This window comes from Vombatus ursinus, unplaced genomic scaffold, assembly GCF_900497805.2.
Source record: "Vombatus ursinus unplaced genomic scaffold, bare-nosed wombat genome assembly UNPS02009573.1, whole genome shotgun sequence".
Classification (NCBI taxonomy): domain Eukaryota; kingdom Metazoa; phylum Chordata; class Mammalia; order Diprotodontia; family Vombatidae; genus Vombatus; species Vombatus ursinus.
Genome location: NW_020949351.1, coordinates 5956479 through 5966855, shown reverse-complemented (window position 1 = coordinate 5966855; position 10377 = coordinate 5956479). Strand labels below are relative to the sequence as shown.

General features: G+C 35.4%; 1 pseudogene; it reads left to right on the top strand.

Annotated features, from left to right (window-relative positions):
* Positions 1–8571: 8571 nt before the first annotated feature.
* On the top strand, positions 8572–9385 carry LOC114036070 (annotated as a pseudogene).
* Positions 9386–10377: the final 992 nt, after the last annotated feature.

Here is a 10377-nt window from a genome sequence, read left to right as displayed (position 1 = left end):
AACGGGAAGAGATTTTTACTTGAAGTCAGGAAGACCTGGATTCATTTCCTGCCTTTAACACATACTGGCTGTATTACCCTAGGTTAGTCACTTCACTTCTTAGTGCTTTTACCAACTCTTAAAGAATACAAATTGAGGGGAAGATGATGATCTGCAATGGTAGAAGAAGAGTCCTCACTCAAGAATTCCCTACACCAAAGAAATCACAAGTCCAGTCCTATCCCTATAAATATTATTGTTCTCATCATCGTTATCATCATTATCAACAAAATCATCATCATTATCATGTCTTACTCATTTAAAAGTATAATCTCCCTCTGTGATCAGAAAGTAAATGTCAGTTCCAAGCACACTTATTTCGAAAGGGGATATTGGCTCAGAACGGAATTCACATGGACCTGGACAACAGTAATGAATGTCCTTTATTAGGATTATATAGGACTCAATTCCTCACTCCTTTCTGGGGGGAGGTAATAAATGATACAAGTTAAAAGTAAATGCAACAATGATGAAGAATTAAAACTAAAATAAATAAATAAAATTAAAAATTTATTTTGCATTTGAAATTTAACCATTGCACATTTCAACAGGTATGTACAAACAAGCACATGGGAAGATGTGAAATCTCTCCTTTCTACACTATAACAGTTTTGGGCACAAATCTGGGAAACTGAAGCCTATCTATGCAGGTTCTGTGGATAACATTTTCATGGTTGGTGCCAATTTGCACATGCTCCAATCACACGCTTCCAACTGAATGTGAAAGATATGCCCATAAGCCCTAAGGTGCCAAAGTATAGCTGAAAGATTGTCCAATGACCTTATTCAGTTGGTGCTGTTTCCTAATGGAAGCAGCTATAATTACTGGGATGTGGTTTTTAGAAAAGAAAAGAAAAAGTAAGTTTCTTCACGGAAAAATGCATCAGTTCAGCTCAGCAGTCAAACTTGTGACACATTCTGGTGATTTCTTGGAAAATTCCTCATTGTTAGGCCACTTTTCAAATTTTCCATCTACTAAGCACCACTTTGTGACAATTTGGTCATGTCAATGAAAAAAATAATTCTGAAAGCATACAATTATAAAACAGCATGAGGTGGGTCATCATTGAACTTAAAAACAAAGGATTCTCAACTTGCATGATATTTTTCTGTGATAGCAATGGATCAACTGAGCCCCTGGAGTTATTACTTTTGGAAAATGCATACCTGAATGTCAATGTTCCTTCCTACTACTAAAGAAGGGGTGTGTACCCTTCCTGAAATTCATATGAGTTGTACCAGCCTAAAACAACCATCTAACTATTCAATGGAGGCCAAAACAACTTAATAATATGTTGGCAAATTTAACATTTGAATTCATACAAAATCTTATAATATAATCATACACTTCTCTGTGCCATTGGGATTACATTACAATATAATCTTACACAATCCATCTTCAGAATTCATTGAGAGTCTTTATATCTAACTTTATGTAAAGAGGAAAAGTCAGAAAACCTGGCTTTAAGCTCTTTCATTTATGCCTTGCATGATGGTGCGCAAGTTACTTACTCAATCCTTCTGAGTCTGGGTTTCCTTGTCTTCAGATGAGAGATATATTAACTGGCCTACATGCCTCACAGAGTTAATCCAAGGAAAGAGTTTTGCACATCATAAAGAGATATACAAAAAATACGGTATAAATACAGCATCTATATATAAATACGTGATCTTATAACTGAAAATCAAGAAGGAATCTCCTCTGAATTATCCCCTGTAGGAAGAATGCTAGGTTTGGCTTGAGAGGACATGAGTTCAAATCCTAATTATCTGGTACATTTGACAATTGCCATAAGTTTTATTGACTGCAAGTGCAGTGTGAGTCAGCAATGGCAACCAATAAAATCAAATGAGCTATTCAGATATTTTAAGAATGGCACACCTTCCAGAATTACGGAAGTAACAATTGCATTGTGCCCTACTGTGGTCAGACATCTTCTGGAGTATTTTTCCCACCACAGTTTGACAATGTAAAACTGGAGAGATGTTGTTGTTGTTATTGTTGTCGTTGTTAAAGCAAATCAGGATAGTGAAGCACCTTGAATAATGCCATATGAGGATTTAGTGAGGAAACTGCAGATGTTTAGCCTAAAGAAAAGGTTAAGGGAACATCATAGGATTCACCTTGTTGAATTTGGCCCCAGAAAGTGGATAAGGATCAAACGGTTGGCAGTAGTAAAAAGGAAAAATTAGACTTCATATCAGGAAAAACAAACAAAGAATTCCTAACAAAAAAAGCTGTACAAAGGGGCAATAAGCTAATGGGCTTGCTCTAGAGGTGGTATATTGCCCACTACATACACACACACCTACACACACACACACAGACACTCACTCACTCACTTTTTAATGACTTCAAGCATTGACTGGATGGCCAGATTTTGGATATGTTGTAGTAAGGATTATTTTTAGGCATGAATTAGACAAGATGGTTACTGAGGTTGTTTCCATTTTTCATATTTAGCAATATTGTAATTCTGTGAAATCTCATTACCTGGGCATCGCTTTCCTAATATAAAAAAGAGCTGGTCCCTTCCATCTCTAATTTACTGTACTAATATTTCATGACAAAGGGTCATTCAACCTATGCTTGAGGACCTCCAGTAAAGGGTAGCCTACAACTTCACGAATCAGCTCACTAGCCCAGCTAGGTGGTGCAGTGGATAGAGCTTCAGTCATGGAGTCAGGAGGACCTGAATTCATACCTGGCCTCAGACACTTGACACCTACTAACTGTGTGATGCTGGGCAAGTCACTTAACCCCAATCACAGCACCAAAAAAACAAAAAAAAAAAAAGGAATCAGTTCACTTTTTAGCATATTGTTCACATAAAATATTTTGGTCCTGTGGATTTGGAGTTTGTTTCTTCAGGCAATTTGGAAGGTGCTATATATATATATATACACACACACACATATATGTGTGTGTGTGTGCATATGTGTATATATGTGTGTGTATGTATGTATGTACGTATGTAGACAAGTTGAATTTAAAAGAGCCTTTGGCAGTTCTCCCTTACAGAAATGTATTTGTTTGTTGCATTTCATGACAAACCTCAGAGGGCATCAAAGCACAAACCACTTCCATTTTGACCAAGTCTAAATTGATGATATTCTCATTGTTAGTAATTAAATTATATTCTACCTGTAATTGCAGATGGGTATACCAATTGTAAGTATCAACATTCATTTTCTCTTCCTATTCTTTAGTGTTAAGATAGGAGATATACACATATATGTATGTATATGTATGTATATGTATGCATGCATACTTGTATATATGTATAGTATATGTATAATATTTTATATGATAAACCATTAGGAATATCTATGTCCACTTGAAGAAGGAAGGGCACAAGCATTTATTAAATGTCTTCTTTGTGCTAGGTGCTTTACACATATTATCTCTTTTGCTCCTCACAACAACCCTGTGAGGTAAATGCTATTACGATCTCCATTTTACAGTTGAGGGAAAAGGTTAGTGACTTTTCCAGAGTCAAACAGCTAGCTACCAGGCCAGATTAGAACAACTGTCTTCCCGACTCCAGGAATATTTTGTCTCACTTGAGTAATCTAACAGAGTCAGCAAAGCTAATATTTTAAAAGTACAAAATAATTACCTACAGAGATAATAATGGCACTTTGTTTTTCTCTTCTCTAAATATTTTCATCTTTTACTAAGATGTTTATAGAGAAACAATAGACTTTATTTATTAAGTATAACAATCTCGCCCTAACATATATAATGAATGCATTTTAATTCCGGCTGTAATTTGTCACATATACAAATGCACACCCACAAAATCTCTAAGTATTGACCACATTCCAAAATAATATGGCAAACAGAATGGATCAATATTAGATAGATAGATCATGAGAGTTAGAACTAAGGAATATTTTTCACTGCTGAAGATAACAATGAAATAAAAACAGAGGTACTGTCAAAACAAATCAACTGCCTATAATTCTTCTTTATAAAAATAGTTTTAAAATGAAATTCAAGAGATTAGCTATGTGCTGATATTCTACTTTCAATATTTCCCCCTGGTGGCAAATATAAGATGATGCCAACATCTAAAGTATGAAAACATTTTCATCCGAAAATGAATGTTATTTATGTTTATTCTGATGTAAGAACTAAAAGAATAAATCTTCTTGCTAGGGAATTCATGTTAAGTCATTGTCTACATTAACATTATTTGCAAGCAATGGACTCTGGAGAGAGTCTCATCTTTTTTTTTTCTTTTTTCACTAATATAGAGGATAAATTTAGGAACTCCAATTAGGCACCTTAAGTTTCAAATAAACTTAAACCTGTTTCATATGTATTTTATAAACTCCAAGAAAATAAAAGAGAATTCTGTTGAAGAATGATCAATGAGTATTTCCCTTCAAATAGAAACTCTAATGTGAAAACATATAGTCAAGGGCGGGGTAAAAGGCAGTCTTAAAAAATGTTTGATAGTACAGCATTTAAAATATTATAGTATATAATACAATCAAAATTAAAATATTGACCCCTGATTGAGATTCTCAGTCCCTTTTTAAAGTGATTCAGCATACAATATTGGTACCTTACCTAAGATCTACAATAAAACCATATCATAATGATATTTGTAAACATACTTTAATAAGGAGCTATAATAAGCAGGTATTTTTCTCCTACCATAACTTCCCATTCTAATCATGTTAAGGTGGAACAGATACATACCAAACAAAACTAAAAGAGACTGAACCAGCTACAATGCTAGGGTAATATTTGTACTATCTTCAAAAAGGAGATTAGAAATCATATAATTGTTGGACATACAAAGTGATTTCTGGCTTATTCTATTCATGATTTGATTATTTGTGGCTTATATTGTAGTAAACAGAGTAACTCCTGTTGATATATGAAGCAACATATGTTTTTGTCACTATCAAATCTGTTCTCTACCAGTTGCAAGGCCAAAATTTAGATAGTTCTACTGAACACATGTGGAGGCTGAGGTTTCCATGGTTACACTATCCACATGACAGTTTTCAGAATTTTTCTTGCTTTTTGGGTGACATTTAAGTAATTCCAAAGGTATCAATACAGCAAGGAGACATGAAGTATACATTTAGAAATAGGTTTTGCTGTGTAAATAGATAAAACCTAAAGAGACAAGGCATCTTTCCTTCAAACATTTGCCAGCTTGTTACAATGTGCGCAAATATACCTAAGATAACAGTTATCATTAGCTCACTGTCCCAAGATGCCAATTTTCTTGACTCTCATTCTAAAATTAATAAAACACTACACCCAGCAAGTACAACAGTATTGGTTAGAAATCAAAATACTTTGCACTAAAGGCAGAGTTAATTTATCCTTACATTGTCCTAACTAATTTTATAGCAATAAATAGATTTTCAAAAGTTTGGTCTTAAGTAACTGGCTTGAAAGTTTTTGTAAAATATAAAATAAGTAACAAAACTTGCCTTTTTAGTATGTCATTGGGAGTTGTTAGTAGGCTAGATCAAGATGGTTCTTATCAGGTTTTTGGTTCTCTTCTCTAATTCATCATCAGATAATTACAACTCTAAGGGACTTTACATAAGGAAACTGGGGAACTAGGGCATCAGGATTCTAATACCAGATCTGTCACTAGCTAGCTAGTTGAACTTGGGAAGGTGATTCATTTTTCTTGGCCACAGTTTATTATTCATCAGTAAAACCAATGAATTGAACCAAATGATCTTGAAGATGTAGCATTTTATTTGTCTCTAATTCATTTCTTCTTGCTGTCCTATTTAGTAAATTTTAAAAAAAATCTATAAACAAAGATTTATGCTAACTAGTGAAAAGGAAATAGATTGATAAAAAACCCAGATATGATAACTTTTAAGTATAATAAAATAATTTTATCTTTCTGGATAAATGTGTGTGTATAAAGTTTATGGCAGAATAACACATAACCCTGACCACAACCACAACTTCCAACACAATATGATGGGAAATCAATCAGGATTAGTTGCTCAGTACTTAATATACTAAGAGTTGCCTTTTCTTTCACATAAACATTTAAAATTAGACCAGGACCAGGTAGAAAAAAATTATGAGTTTGTGCTCATTTTTATGTGAATGATCTGATCTCAAATTCTGTCAAGCTATCTGAATATGCCAAATTGCAAAAGGGAAAGAAAAATCCCTCTAGATCAGAAGAAATTCTTCAAAATAAAATCCAGACAACTTTTATAGTTATAGTTATTATAATCAACACATAATCACTTAGAATCAACAGGTGAAATGGAAGAAAGAAGTCAAGGAATGCATACAACTAAATAAGAACTTGAATTTAAAGTAGGATTTCAAAAGCAGCAAAGTACTGTAGGCTATAAACTTGAAGGCCTGCATGATAGATATATGACTATTACTCATGAGGTCTATCTCTAATATACTCTGCATAGGGATAATAAAGTGGAGAATCAAAACAATTACTCAGGTAACTGAGTAAAACCCAAAACAAAGAAGTTGTTTTAATTATGAAATAAAACAGAAATTTAATAGTGAATTGTGCCGATGATTGTTTCAAACATCTCCATTAATTATTTTATCTTCAAAATATTGAGAAAATGTTTATTTATATAACACAAGAAGATTAGAATATAGGTGTGTTCTGGAAATATTTAATATATAAACCACCTGTAAAATTGTATATAATTCTTGATAGTATTGCATTATTCTTATATACAAAGAACAAAAATGAGGCCTGTAGAAAAAAATTAGAGAATTTTTTTATAGTGTACATATGTGCATATATGTATGTATAGATATGGTTGTATATGTTTATTCATTCTGTGTATGTGTAAACACACACATATGTGTATATATATATATATATATATATATATACACACACACAACATTATGGGGTTTTTTTTTTACTTCATTTTTTTTTGTTTTAACATACCCATCACTAACCTACAACTTATAGTTTCTTCCTTCCCCAAAAGTTCTCCCTCATAACAAATATGTATAGTCCAGTGAAACATATACATACATGACCCACATCTGAGAATGTATATTTCATTTTGTATGATTTATCCATCATTTCTCTGTCAAGAGGAGGGAGGTTTGTTTCATCTCTATTCTTTTGAAGTAACTATTATTCTGTTTTGAGCAATGCTCTGAGATTTTTATAGGTTTATTTTTCCCCATTATTGTTACTGTCGTACAGATTATTCTCCTAGTTCTACTCATTTCATTCTGAATGATTTTGCATAATTTGTCTTGTTTTTTTTTTCTTAATCCATCATATGCATCCCTTGTTATGGTACAATATTATTTCAGTACATTCATATAGGACAACTGGTTGTATGTAGTTTTTCAGGTTCAATTTTTAAATTCAGTTAAAATTAAAATGATCACCTGTAGAGCTGCCTGTAAGACTTTGGGGATTTAATTTTGAAGCTTAACACTGATCCTTTCTTCAGAATTAACACTGTATTATAGTCATAACTGAAGACAGAATACAGTGCTTATATACTGTAAACTCCAAACCCCATGAACCCCATGAACCCCAATTTAAAACAGAGTCTACTCTAAGAAAGAGACAAATGAAACTCAGGAAGATGGCCGAGTAAAAGGAGTGACTTCCTTGCTCTCTCCCCCAAACTCCTCCAAATACCTGTAAAAAATGGCTCTAAACAAAATCTAGAGCAGCAGAACTCACAAAAAGACACAGTGAAACAGATTTCCAGCTCAAGACAACCTGGATGGTTCAATGGAAAGGTCTGTTGCACCAGGCTAGGAGAGAAGCATAGTTCAGCATGGACCACGTAGGCAAAGACCAGGCCTCAGCAAACCTGGAGCAGGGCTCAGGGGACTGAATCAAGGGGAACTGTGGTGATTTCCAGACTTCTCAACCCCAAAATGCCAAAGACAACTTAGAAAGTCAGTAGGAAAGGTCTGTCTGACTACAGTGTGAGAGGACTGTGGTCCAGCCCCAGTCCTGGCACAGTCCCTGGGCAGAGACTGCTTCTGGAACTCTCAGCCCACAGACTGAGGGGGGATCAAGTGGCTGATCAGAGGGTGATTGCAGAGATCTCTTTGCTGGTTCTGAGGCAGGATTCTCTTGCTTTGCCCCTGCTTAGATCTGGGTCTCAGTCCTGGGTGGCACTCCTGGGGCGAGGAGGAATGCTAGCATGGTGGAGCTTGTGGCAGGGTGGAGAGGGAATACTCCTCATAGTTCCAACACAGAAAAGAGTGCTTGTGGTCACTCATAGATCAGAGCCCAGGCCAGGAAAAGAGTAAACTCACCTGTGATGATACCACCTTGAAAGAACTGAAAATTTACACGTCCCTAGAAGTATCTCTGAAAACAGCTCCACAAAACCCCTGAAGCTTGGGACAGTACATTCTCCACACTGGAAGTAGAGCCCTACCTTAACAAAGAGTTTAATAGTCAAGTAATTAGCTGGGAACATGAGCAAATAGCACACACACACACACACAAAAAGTCAGACCATAGAATCTTACTTTGGTGACAAAGAAGATCAAAACATACAACCAATCTCATTCAGCCAGTCAAGATGCCAAAGGGGAAGAAGGACAAGGGGAAGAAGGTGGCTCCTGCCCCTGTTGTAGTAAAGAAGCAGGAGGCCAAGAAAGTGGTCAATCCTTTGTTTGAGAAGCGGCCCAAGAACTTTGGCATTGGTCAGGACATCCAGCCCAAAAGGAATCTTACTTGATTTGTCAAATGGCTTCAGTACATCAGACTGCAGCATCAAAGGTCTATCCTTTACAAGCGTTTGAAAGTGCCACCAGCAATTAATCAATTCACCCAAGCTTTGGATCATCAGACAGCTACTCAACTGCTTAAATTGGCTTAGAAGTACAGACCTGAGACACAGCAAGATAAGAAACAAATGTTGCTGGCTCAGGCTGAACAAAAAGACGCAGGCAAAGGAGATGTCCCCACTAGGAGACCACCTGTCCTCAGAGAAGGTGTTAACTCTGTTACTACCCTGGTAGAAAACAAGAAAACACAGTTGGTAGTGATTGCACATGACATGGTCCCCATTGAGCTAGTGGTCTTACTACCTGCCTTGTGCCTGAAAAATGGGAGTTCCTTACTATATTATCAAAGGTAAAGCCAGACTGGGTCACTTAGTTCACAGAAAGACTTGCATAAGCATTGCCTTCATGCAGGTTAACCCTGAAGATAAGGGAGCCCTGGCTAAGCTGGTAGAAGCCATCAAAACCAATAACAATGACAGGTATGATGAGACCCGTCGTCACTGGGGTTGCAATGTTCTGGGTCCAAAATCAGTGGTCAACCTGTAAAAGGCAAAAGCTAAGGAACTTGCAACCAAATTGGGTTAAATGTATATTTGATTTTTTCCTACATAAAAATAAAAATGTAAACAAAATTTAAAAAAAAAATCTACAACCAGAAGAATACAACAAAGTCAAAGCTCCTACATCCAAAGCCTGTAAGAAAAATATGAATTGGTCCCAGGTCATGGAGGAGCTCAAAAAGGATTTTGAGAAGCAAGTAAGAGAAGCAGAGGAAAAAGTGGGAAGAGAAATGAGAATGATGCAAGAAAAATCATGAAAAACAAGACAACAGCTTGCTAAAGGAGACCCAAAAAAATACTGAAGAAAATAACACCTTAAAAAATAGACTAATCCAAATGACAAAAGAGGTCCATAAAGCCGACGAGAAGACTGTCTTAAAAAACAGAATTGGCCAAATGAAAAAGGAAGTCCAAAAGCTCACTGAAGAAAACACTTTCTTAAAAATTAGAATGGAACAAATGGAAGCTAATGACTTTTTGAGAAGTCAAGAAATTATAAAACAAAACCAAAAGAATGAAAAAAATAGAAGACAATGTGAAATACCTCACTGGAAAAACAACTGACCAGGAAAATAGATTCAGGAGAGATAATTTAAAAATTATTGGACTATCTGAAAGCCATAATCAAAAAAAGAACCTAGACATCATCTTTCAAGAAATTATCAAGGAAAACTGCCCTGATATTCTATAACCAGAGGGTAAAATAGAAATTTAAAGAACCCACTGATCACCACCTGAAAGAGATCCTCAAAGGAAAACCCCTATGAATATTATAGTAAAATTCCAGAATTCCCAGGTCAAAGACAAGATAAGCAGCTAGAAAGAAACAATTCAAGTATTGTGGAAACACAATCAAGATAACACTAGATTTAGCAGCTTCTACCTTAAAGGGTCAGGGGGCATGGTGTATGATATTCTGGAGGTCAAAGGAGATAAGATTACAGCCAAGAATCACCTACCCAGCAAAAATGAGTATAATCCTTCAAGGGAAAAATGGATTTTCAGTGAAATAGAGGC